The sequence below is a fragment of the Gambusia affinis genome, linkage group LG18 (assembly GCF_019740435.1).
Source record: "Gambusia affinis linkage group LG18, SWU_Gaff_1.0, whole genome shotgun sequence".
Taxonomy (NCBI): domain Eukaryota; kingdom Metazoa; phylum Chordata; class Actinopteri; order Cyprinodontiformes; family Poeciliidae; genus Gambusia; species Gambusia affinis.
This window is the reverse complement of record NC_057885.1, coordinates 15,235,985-15,253,449: the sequence shown is the minus strand read 5'-3', so window position 1 is coordinate 15,253,449 and position 17,465 is coordinate 15,235,985. Positions and strand designations below refer to the sequence as shown.

The window sequence follows — 17,465 nt, the reverse complement described above, 5'->3', positions numbered from 1 at the left end:
TCAGTTTCCTCGGCTCTGAGCGCAAACAGCAAATAACCACCAATAGGGCACAAGAGGCAGAAATCAGCCGCATACAATTTTTGCTTTCTACGCCGAGTCGTTTTCAGCGTTTCACTCCTGACGTCAGGCCTCTTAATGAAGACGGTGGAGCCTTTTTCTCTGCGCAGCCAGTCTAAAGACTTTATTTCACTGCTTCCACAGCTTGCCTTATTTCACTGCGGCTTAATGAGAGTCGTTTGGAATAATAGGCTTCCATTGAACGGAAGGCATCTGCATCCACACAGCCCTAAATGAGTGAGCTAATTTACAAAGATAATCACCTCTCCTGCTGTGCTTTTATGCAGAGATGCTGTAGATTTTTACCCTTGGATTTAATGAAGTCAGAAATTAAATTCAGTCCTCCGGTAAAATGCCAAAAGTGTCTCTAAAAACGAGCCTATAGGTCATAAAAGTAAGTGTAATCTGCACAGACATGGCACCTAACTCAGGGATTTAGGGTGTTTTCTTAAAAAAAAAATTCTAAAAAGATTAAAGTTTTTAAATCAAGTTTTACCATACTCTCCGCAGCTATTACCGCCCCAGGTAAGGATGTGTAAAATAAATCTTTTAGGCTTCTTTTTTTTATTCCAGCAGACTGAAGTCACACAGAAAACTTTAATTTGACCACATTTATTGAGAGTGGGTAATTGTTTTCAACAAAATCACAGGTGTCATAACTATTGGAACTCATAAAAATTGCTATGAAGTAAATGTATTTGAAGCATACATAATTTAATCCACAGCTGAACCAGAGTTTGGAGGCGATGCAAACTATAAGGAGGTATAAGAACAGCACAGAAAATATTTTATCATTTCATTACTGTAAATGGGTCATAACACCATGTGTGATAGAGCACATTTTAATCATTCTTAGCATCTTTTATCATGACTAGCTTTGTTAGCCTAAAGAAAAACTATTTTCCCTTGAAGTTTTACTCCAAAAGGATAACTGCTCAGTGACAGAGGTTGAGAGGTTGAAAGCTCAAAAGAATAAAACAGTACAACTTTCCAGCGCTCGGTCATGTTATCCGCTAAAAGACTTGCTCTTTCTCGCTTTCCCACAGCTTTAATAAAGACAGCAAAGATGTTTCAACATCTTGCAGAAAAAAACCCCAGATTCCTTTCAAATAGTTACTCACATCTCTGTGATTACAGTAACATAAATTTGAATCCTCATATTACCATCACGTCATAATGAACATGATTTGTCAAATGTTTCCTGGTTTGCCCTCTAAAGTATTATTGCATAGATAGTAAAGATACTAAAAAATGATCTTGTAAAAAGGGGACCAAAGCACTCACTCTTTGTATTTTTCAAATTTCTACAGCCATAAAAGCTGCAATAAATCCAGATATCCAGTATTCAATTCGGTATTCATATAACTGATTGGAAAATTATTGGATTCTTGAGTTTCTGAGGAGTCAGGCCAAATCAAACATCAAATTGTCAGATGCTGGTTCACATCTAATTTGTCAAAATCTCTTCAGGAACTTTTAATTAATAATTTATGAATTCTTGTTTTCCAACAGTTATGATATGGGACGATATTTCACTTTTAGCTTATGTAAGTTACTCTTCAAATTAGGCTGAAAAAAACTTGCAACTCAGCGAGAAAAGCAAATGTACGTTGATCTTGTTAAATAAGATTATAGTAGCCATTTGCCTAAGCTTGCTTAAATCTACAGTCAGAGCAATGATTGAATAGCACATATCTAATAAAAACCTAAAGAACTTTATTATATCAAATTGTGCAATAAAGTGCTAGAAATGTAATGTCTTAGATTACAAGAATAGCGTTCTTTAACTGTGCTGTTGACAAATTTTCTAGCTCTTAATAAATGATCATTAAATCTATAAAACTGCACATAAATACTTTAAGTAGAAGTCACTCAGTACTACAAACACATTTTAACAGTGTGACTTAAACATTCGTGCAAATGCAGCAACATAAAAATGACTACCAACACTTTTTTGCCTCCCCAAGAGAAAACAATGAGATTTCTTTGAATGTTGAGGTAATGACGTCCGAGGCACAGTTAAAGAATGAAGATAAACTCCTCTGCCTCCCCCCTTTTCTTTCTCTCTCCTTCCTGTTCTTTGCCAGCCGGTGTGCGCGTGAGCGTTTTCGCGGATGACACAAAAGCTGGGGCGTCATGCAGTCACTGCAGATGGTAGATATGAGAACGAAGGGAGAGAGAGAAATAATAAAAAAAAACAAAAAAAAAAACGAAAGCGGACGGGAGGAGAGGGAGAATCTCTTCTGAAACGACATGGACCATTCTGACAGAGTGAAGCCCTGTCCTGTCAGAACAAATGGGAAAGGTCACACACTGACAGTGTGGTAATGTCCCATTCAATGAACTACACTCTTTGTTATTTAACTTCCCACTTTGGAGTCAGCTAACTTGTCTTAAAAAAATGTCATGCCCTTTTATTTCTGTAAAGGTTGCTCTGGAGGCAGCCACGAGCAAAAAGAGGGCGAGCTGTTTATCTACACTTTCCCCGTTTTTCTGTTTTAAGCACTTGGACTTGGAGCAAAACTGTCAGTAATTTGGCAACACTTACAGTACCGCCACCCCTCGCAGCTCTGTTGGAATGGCTGTTAAATTTTTTTTTACACAATATGAAAGAAGTAGCAGCAGAGGTTAATTCCCCGGCGCAGTGATATGCAAGCTGGCAGTCCAAGCGGAGGAGCAGGACAAGAACAAGGCTAGCTGCTAGCTTTGTCTGTAGATTATCACAATGGACGGCCGGGACGTTGTCCAAATAAACGGCGGAGGGTGGGAAGATGGAAAAGAAGGGATTACATTGTAATGTGTTTTCATGGCTACCAAATGAACCCTCGTATCGACTGTGACACAGCACTGAGGACACACACACACACACACACACACACACACTTCCAGGACTGTCACAAGAATAAAAAGCAGCAGCAGCAAAAAGGAAAATTCATTTGAATATTAAAGCTCGAGGGCCACATCCAGCTTTGGCAGCTAAAATGTCATCCAGCAGAATATTATTCATTTTTCAAAAGTGCATTAACTGTCTCATTGGTTTAATCATTCGACAATTAAGGGTGTTGTAAATGACACCTTTCGCTCATAGACCGGAGGCAACCCATCAAAATATAGATGTTTGCAGTCAATTTCTAATTTCAAAGTCTGCATAAATCTGTTTCAGCAGCAAACGTTGCAGAACATATATTTTTACTTCATGCTTTCTCTCTGATTCTCATCTCAGTTTCAGTACCAGCCATCTTGAACTTTTCTTTTTTTCCAACTTTCATTGAAAGCAAGAATACAAATTTCATTCGTATCTTGCTTGATACGAATGAAATTTGTATTCTTCCTTTTCTTAACCTGGGAAACTGGGCTCATGTTTAATTGCAGGAATTCATGATGTAATCTAATAAGCATGTAATTTTAAACTCAGTGAGATGGGAGTGAAGCAACGAAAAGGAGGAGGGCAGAGGAAAGCATTCCTATTCCCGTACAAATTCTCCTTTTCTCACAGTTTAACCCACACATACAAGATGATGTGATGGTGTCCAGTTGCAAGAAGGTCTAAAACACTCCTGGAATGTTTCCTTAGGGTACATAGACATGAGAGAAAACATGCAGAGACAAGGTAGATGGAGGCAGGGTTGGGATCTAGGATTACAGTGCACTGCACCTGACATCGACTTCCCCTCGACCGCAAGAAGAATTTGATGGAAATTGTTTCAACAAGAGGTCACAGAAGTTCCCATTTAAGATAGTCTCATCATTGTGCTCGGATGAAGGCTTTAAATAATCTTAAAAGCAAATTCTTTAAAGCTCAGCTAGGGATGTCTAGGGATTCCTTTTTTCCCCCTTGTATTATTGTAAGTGTGGGTTAATCTGTGTCAGCAACTCAAACCCCTAAACTGTGAATGAGTTAGACTAAAACATAAGTTTTAGATAAAAGGCAAGATACATAATCCAATTATAAAATCAAGGCAAAAAAAATATTTATGGTTTTGTAAGATTCAGAACTATAATTTAATTAAAATTAAAATATAAATATAAAAATTAAAATATTTACACTATATTTATTTTTCCCATGCCATGCTATTAATCTAAAATTTAGATTTTGTCCAGTTTTCAATAATACTTAAAAAAAAAAACTGCAAAATCTTTCTTTGATGGCTTAAAGTCCTTTTAATGAAATGCTTGAGAAATCAAAGTTTTGTCCATTGTACAGAGCATAAAAAGTAAAGGAGTTCTGCGCCTCCTGTTGCTACCTTGAAACAAGGACACCATTTTGCTGCTCATAATTATAATACTGATTAACTAGCTTTTACAGTTTGGTAACTCATGAGAGTCTGATAAAAAGAATGGTAAATAAATTAATCTATTCATCTGCATTTCAAAATCAAAACCCTACATAATACATGTTAAAAATATGACACCAGGAGTAATCCATTTGAAGTTGAAATATTTTGTTGGTTTTACAGCAACAAATGGATCTTTACAAAACATTAAACAGAAGAACTTCTACTGATGTTTAAATGTGCTTGAAAAATTGCTAGGGTTGATGAAAGGAGCTAACCAAATTGGATTTTCAATAACTTTGTTTAGGTTGAATTTGGACAGTACCTGTATATAGACCTGTTACTGGTTTACCTACAGCAAGGTGAGGCAATGTTGGCATAAAGTAGTGATCTCTATGGACATCCAGTGTTTGGATGGATAAAGTCAAACGACAATTGTGTTCATAAAAAATTGTAATCCAATATACTCTGTCATTTTTTGTACATCTTTTTCATGTTGGAAAGTTAAATACAAATATAGGCCTCTAAATACCAACACAAACAGGAGTTGTTCATCAGGGTGTGGATTTTATCATCACTTTAATTTTAAGCAGATGCTATTCATTTAAGTGTGATTTCGACCACTAGATAGCAGCACAACCTACTCACTTGACCTTCAAACAGCTTCAGCCTCCTTCATAAATCATTTCCTACCGCCGTAAATCTTCACATTGAATTTATTATGATGTCAATACTTGGTATATATGGAGACATGAATAAATTCGTGACTTCATGCGGATTTGTTTGTAAAGCGTTTTTATGCGGTCCGTAACTCGGTTCTATATCCGCCGTCTTGAGCCATTCTCCATAAACTTCATATTAGCGTAACTTAAATTAAGTTGAGCGTAACTCAAGTCTGCTCAACAACTCTGGCTAAAACCGACACTCTATGTTTAACCGCTGCCATCTTCCCTCACAGCAGATTTGCAAATCTCCACGGCCAAATATAGTTAATTGCTCCTTGGGACTGTAAACGTTGCCAGAATCCCAACTCTGTATTTAATGATCAGCATTGGGTCATTTATCTGTAAATACCCATTCTACATGAACGGTTCTGTGTTGAAATATGCACATCTAAAGATATTGAAGCTATAAATACATTGTGGAGGTGTGAAGGGGTCATGTACGGCATATTCTTTTGGCCTGCCTAAATATAAACAAGTCCCATCTGCATAGTGTTAACTGTAACAGGGTGATGCAACTCTAAGAAACCCCTCTGAAATAGTTCCTAAAATATACATGAAAAGGGATGTGCCAGATGTACCCGGTCTTCTCTGACTGAAGACCCGAACACAATCTTCAGTCATCATCCTTAAAATATCCCGACATTGTAATGAAAAAGGAAAAAAGGAAAAATAACAAAAAGACTTGAGGCGTCAGCATTGCTAGAGTGTCCAAATCAGCAAATGTTTCTATTTTTCTGTAAAAATTAAATGTTTCTTTGCAGGTTTTGGCAGGTTGGCGGAAAGAGACGGGACAAGAAAAGCTGCAGCTCACATTAATGTCTAATACTCACTCATTACTTTCCCACACAGAGCTATGTTCCCCCTGGGCAAACATTTGCTTTGCAAAACGCATGCATGAAATTCTTGAGACCAGGCTCCCCCATGAGACTCTAAATAATAGATTACCGGCACAGTATCCAGTCGGCACTATAACTTCAGCCCCAACTGTCTGGCCTCATTAGCGTGGGAAGCGTAAAAGATAGCCGGATGCCAGTCCAGGTGAAGGCGCTCATCTCTGGCCTTTGGCATCCTTAAAGAGAATATACGGCATCTCTCTTTGTGCCGTTCATCCTATAATCCACAATTGCGCAGCTGAGCTTCCGGAGGCAAATGAATGGTAGCAAACAGCAAATAAGAGGGGAGGGAATTGAGTGAGAAGAGGGAGAAAGTTGCACTACGAGGCGCCGACAACAAAGAAAGGAGTTCAAACGTGGCAAATTCACACGTGAGCAATGAAAGATGGCTTGGTTTGGGCTGCATGGGCACAACCAGAGGTGACCTAAGCCATTTTCATCCCCGATTGTTCCCACTTCTCCCCTTTCTAACTGCTCCCTCCCTCCACACTTCCCCCTTTTTTTTTTTGCCCCCTCCCACTGAAGCTTGGTCTTTCTCACCCTCTCTCCCCATGTCTTCTTCCAAATGGCAGTCATTATACCGGACATGAAAAGTCATTTTAGTTCCGCCTGGCTTCTTCAAAGTGGCTCACTATAATTGCTGATTGAGTGGAGAGAGAATGCCGGGGTTAGGCAGAATTTAAATACTGACTCCTAACCTTGCAGCAATCTGGAAATTTAATTTTGATTCATACAAAGGGGTGGGAGAACATAGGAGGAATAAAGAGGATAATATATTTAGACCAGATTGATGCTGAAGCTGTCCACACACTGTAGTCCCAACTTACAATTCAAACATCTCCCTTTGAACATTTGAAGGGACAGCACGCTTCAATTCTGGCGCGACTTCAGGAAAACACTTCCAAATTATGAAAAATTCGTCCCCTATTAAATGCATTCCTCAGTCGTGAAATTGCTACGAGGCAATGTCACTGCACTTTGTAATATAATTCTTTCCCCTTTGCAAATCCCAATACGAGTTTGGGGAAAATAGAGAAAATGGACACCAAATGCAAATCTTGAGCTTTGTTTAAAATAATCCTCATTTCGTTTGAGGTTCTGTGCCTGCCAATGACAAAAATCACTATGTAACTGGTCACAAACGTATTCACATGTTGAACTTGAGCTACAGGTATTCTGGATTATTTGTCTGCTAGCTTTACACATCTACCACATAAAATTTTTAAGACGACTGAGTGAATAATGGCACGATATGCATTGATTTAAGCCATTTCATTGTAGCACTGACTGTTACGTTTATGGTATTTGTCCTGCTGGAAGGGAAAACGTGCTCATTAGTTTCATATAATCAAAACAAAGAGCTGCTGAAAATTGTGAGTTCTGCCAAGATGGTGAGAACATCCAGGAAAAAACATGAGCTAACCTCTCAAGGCTGCATACAGAGTTGTCTAGCAGTACTTTCACCATTAGGAAGATGGACAGGAATGCCACATGCTACCAAACACTTCCACACTGATATTTGGAAAGGTCAAATTCATGTATTTGTAGCAGCGAAGCAGAAAAATTTGCAGATGACGTAAGGTAACGCTAACTGTTGAACTATTAGCTTCACAGACACATACGGCCCCGTGATGGGGCTCTGTCTGTCTGAGATGCGCTTCAAAGCTGCACATTTCTGAATCCCACAATTCTGTTCTATGGCATGAGTTTATCACAGGCCACTGTTAATCAGTTGATACCTCAGTGGGCTGTGAAATAATGAAGAAATAAAAACCAGAGCAAGCTACCCTGCTGCTGCTCTTGTTGATGTGATAAATTAGCAGAAATATAGAAATCGTACACGGTTGCTGCTGACTACATTTTCATGGAGCAGATTTCTGTTTTCACTGTGGAAAACATGTTTTGAAACCACCAGATCCATGTTTGCTATGAAATCCTATTTGCTTTGCTAGATGTTTCTTTGTCTGAAAATTTTAACTTGTATTAAAAGCAAATTGATAAACAAGTGAAAGCCCAGATTGGCTCAATGAAGGTAAACAGTTGGAATAAAATAAAAATCATTTCAATATTAAAATCAATCTATATAGCCAGCTAGCCCAGTCACACATATATACACAGTTGTAAAATAGTGTAATAGTTTGATGTGTGTGCGTGTGTGTGTGTGTATGAAACTCTCTGTTTACTTGTCGCATCCAGTCTGGCCAGGCCTGTCTTCCTTGGACTTATCTCTTACAGCCTTGTATTTTGCACAGCAGGAAGTGTAATTGTTCTTGGAATGGGACTATCAACCAAAGCCTCCATTTTTGACTTCTTGCTTTGAAGACCTTCAAAACACCCCTGTTTTTTTTTTCTTTTCCTTTCTCCTGCCTCTTAGGCTCTAACTGCAAAGTGCCTCTGAACAAAAGTGTTTTAGTAAGTCATTCACCATCGATGGAGAATGGGGTAGATGGTTTGAAAAAAAAAAAAAAAAACATAGTAGACTCTCCTCTCCGTCCATTTTGGCTACAAAAAGCCCCCACCCGTCCCTTTTCCAGTCCATGAAACGAAGCTCTTGCGTAGTCTCTGGCGAGCAGAAACAAATTCTGAAAACTGTCAAACTTTAATTGAAATTCCATCACTTGTGTGGCTGCCGTTGTGGAATAATTTGATAAAGCTGTGTAACATGAATGCACAGAGCTACCCACCACTTTCATTTCCTTCCTCTGCTTTTAGTTCCTCATTTGGCTGGTTATTCAAATGAACCTCGCCCAATTCTACCCTCAGCCTTTTAAACAATAATAATAAGATGATGGAAGATGAGACAATGAAGAGGAGATAAAATCAAATACCGTTTTTGGATTAGAACGGACTATCACCGTCGTTCTTGCATTGTTTTATCCACAATTGTCATCCCATAATTGAAGTCCTTGTTATTTGACCCAGACCAAACTTTTTCAGTGCCCTGAGAGTTGCTATAGTGGGACAATCCAAAAAATGGGGGGAGTCAATAGAAGAATTAGATCCCAGTGCCACTGACCCTGATCCAAATCCATACCAGAATACTTGCTCTCTTGCTCATGTCTTCACAACTGGCTACAGGAATTTAGACTCCGTCAGATGGTCTGAAACCTAATCTGCTGGGACAAAAAAAAAAAGTGGTCTTTTCTGCTTGCTTCTTAGGCTACACAAGACCTGAAGGCAGACCCTAAGGCAAACTAAATTGACTGACACTTGGCTTCACAATTTAACATGTATGGATGGAAGATTTCACAGACGTTGATGCATGTTATGCAATGATGATTTAGAGCATTTTTACAAACTTTTAAGAAAAAAAAAATAATATATATATATATCTTTACCAGAGTTTCAGGTCTTCTCAACTTTTCTAAGCCATGAAAAAGTTTATGTTAAATGTTTGTTATATATGTATACAATGATCTGGTTTTAAATATGAAACCAAAATAGACAGGTGAACTGGATGGAAGGATGGATGAACAACCAGAGACTGAAGGCTGGAGAGGTTATTGGATTGGTAGATATATATATGAATACAATGATTGTTGTTGGATGGAAAGATGAATGGTCAGACAGCTGAATTAGATAAACAGTAGGAACATTGAATTAAGTCTGAATTTACAAGTATTTCATTCTCCATTTTTCCATATTTGTCTAGGTCTGGAAAAATAAAACGAGTTCCATTCTCTTCTACATGCTGTCAGACTGCAGGTTCACCTGAATGTATAACTCGAGACGTTTTCTTAAAATGATATTAGTCAAACATCAACAACGAAGACAAAAATTTCACATAAGAAGCAAGGCAAAGATCGAGTTTAGCCACAACCTTCTGTTTTTTTCACTGCCCATAATATTTACGCCTCAGCTTTTTTTGCCCCGACAGGGTGATGGACAGTAGAGGTTATTTTTGCCTGGGCGTGAAAATAGGCTTTTTATTATTCCAGCCCAGTGGCAACTTGAATATCAATAATAAAAAAGAGCTGCTCACTGTTCCCTCTATGTGTAAAACCAATGCCCCGTAGCGGTGGTTTTTATCAAGCAACCCACCCTTGACGCTAGTTATGCAGTACTAGAGGTTACAGGAGGAAATGCTTGCCAAGTAAATAAATGAGTGAAGCGCTTGAACAGAGGATGGGGGAAAACACAGCAGGACCCGGTGCCAAAGTGAACCAAGGGTAAAGTCATGATCACTTCATTATGCTGTGGCGCAGCTCGGTGTTGTGCGAAATCAAACTGCTTTTTCATTTGTCACATTGCATCAGCTTGGTCCCGGTGAGGTGGGTCTTGTAGTTGGTGGGAGCCCCGCCAGCCCAAACCGCAAAGTCAAGGCAAAAACATCATCTTATTAACCAGAGGAAACTTGACTACATAAGCTCATTCATTAGTACACACGCCTTGTTGTCCCTCAATACAGCAGCTAGCAGTCATAATCGTCTCCTACATCCAGTCAACCGCCCACCCTGCCAAAGTGCGAGTTGGACTGCCATTCAGTAGAAAGCTGTTGAGGGCTACTGCTGATGCAAAATAAAATAGAATACACCCACTGGATTATAGAGGCCAGGCAGTGAAGGGGGTAGGAGGTGCGGGTGGGGGGTGGGGGTGTTGATTGCTAACAGACCTATTGGCACTCCATCCCCTCCACTTCCAACGCAACGGCGCCTGATAATTGTGGCCTCAGTGTTTGCGTATCCATTTATGTAACGTAAGTGTTGATTTCTCATTCCAACACTTGTAATGGGGGGACCTGGCCTTGAAATTCCTAAAGCAGTGCTCACAAACACACTCTAAAGGACAAAAAAAGTAATTTCTCTGGCCTTTTTTTCCTTTTCATATTTTCTATTTCTCTCTCCTCTACACTTGAAAGTAAACCAGTGAGTCAGAGCCACTTGGCTGTGCTGCTGAGACAATGGGGCAGTGAGGTGCAGGCACGCTTGGTTGTAAAGAGAGGTCGGCTTTGCTCCCGAGAGGCACACAAGTGTGAAAAAAATATGCTAGACACTGGAAATAAAAACAAGCTATCAGAAGTTAACCAATAAAATGTAATAAGTTGCCTACATTTATTTAAAGAAAATATAATTAGCTTATTGCTACGTGAAAAAACCCCAATATGCATCTATGACATCAACAGATTTCAAACACAAAAACCTACACAACTAAATTATTTACATATTATCTAATTAAGATCATGTTTGCTAGTTTTGTCTTTCACAGTTTTTGATTAAAGCATAAAACATTAGTGGAACAGGAACAAAGAAACTATGACTCTATTCCACCACGGGAGTATATTGGGCTTTTGGAATAACTGAAATTGGATCCAAACTTTTAAAATTCACTTTTACTAGGTAACATGTAAACCTTTTCCCTGAATTGATGTTCAGTACTAACACAAATGATCATTGCCCCAAGGTTAAGAAGCATGGCTTTATAGTGTGACCTAGACTTACTAGTAAATTGGGTTCAACTAGATTAAGCTAGTTAAACCTGGGATTCTTGTTAATAAAATGTGTTATTAGCAATAACTGCCACAGAGCTTAGCTTTGTTAGAAAAGTTAGAATTAGAACTGTTACTCAACTACTTAAAGTTGAAAACATTGTTTTATAATCTGTTCTAACAAGATGGGCTGTAAACAGATTCCCAGAAACCTCCGCTAATGTGTGCCATTCAAAAGCAACGACTGCAGCAGGGTTAAAGACTCCAGATTAACACCAAGTTTGACTTTGACATTTTAGGGCTGTTACTAAACTACCTACTAGTTATTGAACATATTCTCAAAAAATAATTTGGCTCTGCTTTGTTATAAAAACTTTTTTTTTTTTTCTAGAATTTAACCAGTACATCCAAAATGTTTACAAACTAAAATCTCTCGCTTATATTTAAACTGTAATAGTATATTTATCACTCTCAAAAATTGCTTTCTCTTCTAGGTGCTGTATGAAAAAGCGGACTGGGGGATGAGGAGGGCGTTCATGGAATCACAATGAGGTACAAGTATAAAACGTACAGGCAGGACATTCCCTTTCAAACATGTACGTTTTGTTTTTGGTTTAAAGGCTTGTATCCTCTAACGTGACTCTTCTCCAGACAACCTGATAAACTGAGGACAAAACATTCTCATAATCATTAATTATTAATTTCTCTCTTCATTGTGTTTTGTATGTTTGAGTTCAGCTGAAGGTTCTCTACCTAAGGATTTTGTTTAGTTTGGAAAACAACAAAAGGCAAAGAAGGGTCGACTACATAAAAATGTCAGCACCACTTCTTCTTTTTGATGACTGGACCACTTCCTTCCTTCAGCGACTCGGGCTGAGCACCGCCTCAGTGCACTCTCCTCTTTTTGCACCAGCAAAATAAGAAATCGAACAACTGCGGCGCAGCGTTAATTTGCCTTGTGTCAAAATTTGGGCAGCCGTTGCTAATTGTTTTGGGTCAGGAGAGTGTAAAGCGTTTGTCGAAAGACGTTGACTGCAGAGGGAAGGCGCTGGAGTGCTTACTGGCTTCCAACCTTCAAGCACCTGAACAAACACAAATACGCACCGATTTGCATGTTTAAAACAACATCCATCACTTTTCCACACTCCAGCCTTAATCACTATCTTCTGATCAATCCATAAGATAAACCATGCACTGGCTCTCCAACAGTAACACTGAAAATAATGTGACAGTATTACTGAAATCAAACCACCTCTAATAGCATTTCATAAAAGCAGTTCATCACAAACTCAATTATGTTGAATTTCACAACATAATTCAACATATAAGATTAAAAGAAAAAAAACAAAAAATAACCTACAGATGTAAAGTCAGGGTTTTATTTCCTGTGTGGACATGTAGGAAAAATGTGGACCGAATGTGTTAAGCTGTTCCCATTGAATGAAAAATGTCAGTTTTATTTAGATCTCCTTTGAAAGTCTTCTGTCAAACCAACAGCATAAACCCTATGTAGCGTTAACCCTATCTTTGCCGTTATGTTCAATATCGTCAAAACCCAAATTAAGCCAAAACCCGATGATTGTTAAAAGTGTAATTAACACTAAACATAATTCTTACTGCTCCTGGCAACTCAGGACAATAGAACAAATCTGTTCCCTTTGCCAGGAAGAGTCTTAAGAACTTAGCCAAAGACAACCTTAAGTGGTTTAATGAAAATTTGTAGACCTTTAATATTGTCTCTCATATTTAAAACAAGAAGACAACAAGGCCCTAACCCTTCCAACCATTCAGTTGTTTGCCATCAGGTGGGGTCTCACTGGGTGGAGAGAGGAGCGGAAGAAGTGGGTGGGACTGGTGATTGTTTTCCTCATCTTTATTTTATTGTTTTCGTACAAAAACAGCTATGCACCACTGTATCTGATCCACAGAGGCTCAGAGAAGCTAATAGTTTTAAAAAAAAAATCATGAACTAACCTAAACTGAAACATGTTGTAGAGAAGAATTTTAAAAAATGCTTTTAGGCACTTCTGTGTGTGAACAACAAATTCTAAATATAATCCTCTAAAAAAATAATATAAAAAAGGAGGTGGAGGACAATAATAATAATAATAATAATAATAATAATAATAATAATAATAATAATAATAATAATAATAATAATAATAATAATAAACACTTAAAATGTTGTTTTCTTAACACTGTAGGAGAAACAGATAAAAATGTCACACTAAAACAAACTGGAACATTTGTGAGCTTGGATAATTTGATTTTAATTATATATGAGTGTTTGGAGCACACAAATACACTGACAAAAATAAAAATGTTATAACGTTAATGAAATCAAATCAAAAATATGCTGAGATACGATAAATTAAATTTTAAAGAGTAGTAATAAAGAAGGATATTAAAAAGTTAAAACTTCTCCCACCCCCCTTTAAGTACTTATATTTTCGTTGTGTTCAACAAATAAAACATCCATTCATGCATCTTTGACAGAAATATTTGAGCATTTTGCTTAAAACCTTTTGCTTAGTTATTACTTTTACAACGTAGGCTAAAAACAATTGTCTTGTATCTCGTCTTGTGTTGATTTTTCCTCCTATTAGTGCCTTAAACACCCAGTTTAAGTGCTTGTAAAAGCTCCTACTGCATCCTCCTCTGTCTGGGAAGAATGAGTCCCCTAGTGGCTCAACAGGCGCACTGAGCACAGGTGCTCTGCGCTTCTACTGGAAAAGGAGAGGGAAAAAAACATCCACTTTCACCTGATTGACAGGACAGCACTTCATTTGCGTGACTGACCGACTCTGCGTCAACTTTAACTTTAAACATCCCCCCCGCCCCTTCCCTCCTCAGCCAAAACAAAAATAAAACGCATTCTATAATAAGCCACCTCTTTTTTTTCCTCCTCCTCTATTTTGGACGTGGGGATCTCTGGAGAGTTGCAGGAATGCGCTTTGAAAAATTCTTCACAATCCAGCCGCATGCAGAGAGGAGTCTTGTGCAACTTTAAAAGGATGCGGTGTATGAACTGTATGTGCATGACAGCTTTAAAAATAACACGTCCCCTTGCCTATTTCAGATATTTTTGATGACATTATGCAAAGATAAATAGTTGCGTGCCAATATGAAATGGGTTTAAAAATGACTCGTGAATAGAAAACTGGGCGCATTTATACAGAAACAGCGTTTAAAAGAGGAAATAAGTGGTTTCTAATAAACTGGACAGAAAAAAGATCACTAAAATAGAATGTGCAAGCCTGATGGACAGATTAAAGCACTGTCAACACACCTGAAATCACTGCAGCACTCACACACAGTCCCCTTACCTTAGCACCATTTTGCGGTCACTTTCAAACTTGTTCTCCGCTCTTTTTATGAATGTTTTTCTTTTGAATCTTGGCTTTTTGTTAGAGAGTTCTCTTCTTCTTTTTGTTTTACATCCAGCAACGCGAGTCGGGTAAAACCCAAAAAAAACATATAGAGAACAATTAAAGGTGGGGGTTTAAAAAAAAAAAAAGAGAGAGCGAGAGAGAGAGAGAAAGAATCCGCTGTCAGGTTTTTCTTCTTGCCGTTTTTCCACGTTTTTCCGTCTCTTTTCCCACTGGAGTCGTCCGCGACCAAAGCGCTGGAAATCACGTCTGGTTTATTCCCTCTGCTGGAGGGTGTCGCTCATCGGGTCTTCGCTGTGTTGGACGTGGCGAGACTGTGGTTGTGTTTGGAGAGCCGCGGTGCGACTGCCTGCCTCCCTCAGCCTCTCTCCCACCTTCACTCTCTCTCTCTCTCTCTCTCTCTCTCTCTCTCTCTCTCTCTCTCTTTCCCGAACACGAACCACGCTCGGTCCGCCTGTAACGTGCGCGTGTGTGTTTGACTGTTTGACGGGCCGGGGGTGACGTAAGTCCGCGAGGTCCCGGTCCGCGAGAGACACCACACCACCAACACCAAACACCCCGAGAATTCCTAGGCAGGAATGTGCACTTGTACATGATTAGATTTGGAAGGAATAGAGGAGGTGGCCACGTGGGAGTGCGTGCGCGCTTTCCGTGTCTGCGTGTTTTCTGCAGGTCTGACCTCCTAATTCTCAGACCGAAGGGGTTTTGAAAAGTATTCACACCCCTTCAACTCCTTTACGTTTCTATCGCGCGGCAACCGCAAACTTAAACTTTGACAAATATGAACAATGCGACATGCAATTGTTTCCAGCTCTTATTACCCGAAAGAGTGTTACCCCACGCTTTGGGGTAACAATAAATAAATGAAAAAAATAATAATAATAATAACATTCTCAAATTCTGTACTTGCTCTTTTAATTATTTTCATTAATATTTTATGTAGTTTCGGTGCAGTTTTCATATGTAAATATGATAGTAAATTGTTATAGTTCCAGTCAAAAAATGAACAGAAAATGAAATGTTCGAGACATTTGGGTGTCCCTTGCAACATATTGGTTTGGTGTCCCCTCAATTTCTTAAGACTGCACACACCACCCTAAACATATTGGACAACACCCTGATGTCTGACTCCAGGGTTAACCACACAGCTTTCAGCAATAATTTAATGGTGGATTGCCTTTTTCGTTGTTTCATATATCGCAATATAACATTCAAATATATGCTGTATGAGGATTTGTGTCAAAACCATACACAATGTTTTTTGTTGTTTTTGATGTTTAGACATGTTTAAAGCTTTGTCCAATTCCCCCACTAAAAATGGTTACAATAAAAAAAATATTTTACATACATAAAAAAAATAAAAAAATAATAATAATAATAATAATTTATTTTGAGGGTTTGAACCAGCTCCCCTCCAGCAAGTGGTGGCTATAAGGTCAATCACCAGAGGCTCTTTCTGTGTTTTAATATTAGTATAAATCCAGTTGTTCTGTGAAGGCCTTTGTTAGGGGAACATTTGTGAACAAATCATGAAGAACAAGGAGCACAGCAGACAAGTTAGGTCTGTGGATAAGTTCAGAGTAAGGATAGATAATGAAACAACGTTCCAAGCAGAAACACCAGAAGTTTGTCAAAGCTTCCAGACAGACTATAGGAAGACTGAAATCTTTTAGAGTGCAGATGATGCCCTAGAAGACATTTCTGTCTCTAAGCCAGCATTAGAAAACTTCTATTGTGGAGTTTGTTGGAGCAGCAGCTTATCTACAGCTAAGACATACAGCTGAGAGAAGGTATTGAAGACCTTCCTGACAAGGAAGCTGGTCCTAGGATGCCTCCTCAATCCAGTGCAGGTGGTGGGAATCAGAAGAACGCTGGTTACAATAACATCACTCTAGACAACGGCTCCCACCCCATGCATGAAGTGGAGAGCACTTTCAGTAACAGACAGCTGCGTCCTAGTTGCACAAAGGAGCGACATCGGAAATCCTTCCTCCCAGCAGTTGCTGGACTTAATAACCATCACTGCTCCCAAGAAACTTAATAAAATTGTACATCCCAGGTGTTATTCATGGTTTTCTTTTCAATTTCAAATAACATTCCTGCTGTTGTTTGCTTTTCTATGCATACACACATCTTATGTTTTTAAATCACCCAACTCAGTTGCACATTTGTTTTATCTGAGTCTGCCGTTTTTACGAGTTGTACAGCATTATTTTTCCTATGTCGTAAATTTGCCATTAAGTCTTGTATTTATGTTTGTCTGTTTTTACTTTAGTCGACAGCCTGGGTAGTTTGCTAGTTTGGTCAGGATTCACCAGTATCCCCTGAGGATCTTTAGACTGTGATAATTAAGAGAGAAATGCAAATAGAGATTGACTATTCAGATTGTACACATTAAAGCATCAAACCTTTACAATGTCAGGCAACAACAATAAACACAGGAAGAACGCACATGCAATACTTTTATCTATCAGCTAGATGTTCGCAGTTTTTTTTCGCAGTTTTTTTTCTAGAAATCCCTCATGCAGAGGAAGCTGGTAAACAGACTTCCAATGGTCAGATGGGTGTCACTCCATTAAAAACGCCATCTCCTACATTAAGGTCACCATAAACCCATCAGTAAAAGCGACAGGCACATTGAAAACCCCTGCAGGGACAGGGTATTGATTATGTTGTCAGGCTGAGCGTAAATGTGCGTGCTT

At 38.7% G+C, this 17,465-nt stretch overlaps 1 protein-coding gene across 47 annotated transcripts in view; it reads right to left on the bottom strand.

Moving 5' to 3' along the window:
- The window catches only part of LOC122820557 (receptor-type tyrosine-protein phosphatase delta-like), a 437,628-nt gene that overhangs the window by 151,904 nt on the left and 268,259 nt on the right, over positions 1–17,465 (bottom strand). For 3 of the 47 annotated variants that reach the window (XM_044098064.1, XM_044098075.1, XM_044098080.1), the window contains exon 1: positions 14,701–15,281. The exons of 43 other annotated variants lie outside the window; for them this stretch is intronic. The gene's annotated coding sequence lies outside the window, so the exon portion shown is untranslated. Of the gene's footprint in view, positions 1–14,700; positions 15,283–17,465 lie in introns of those variants that run through there. One more of the 47 variants, XM_044098061.1, reaches the window with a different exon arrangement.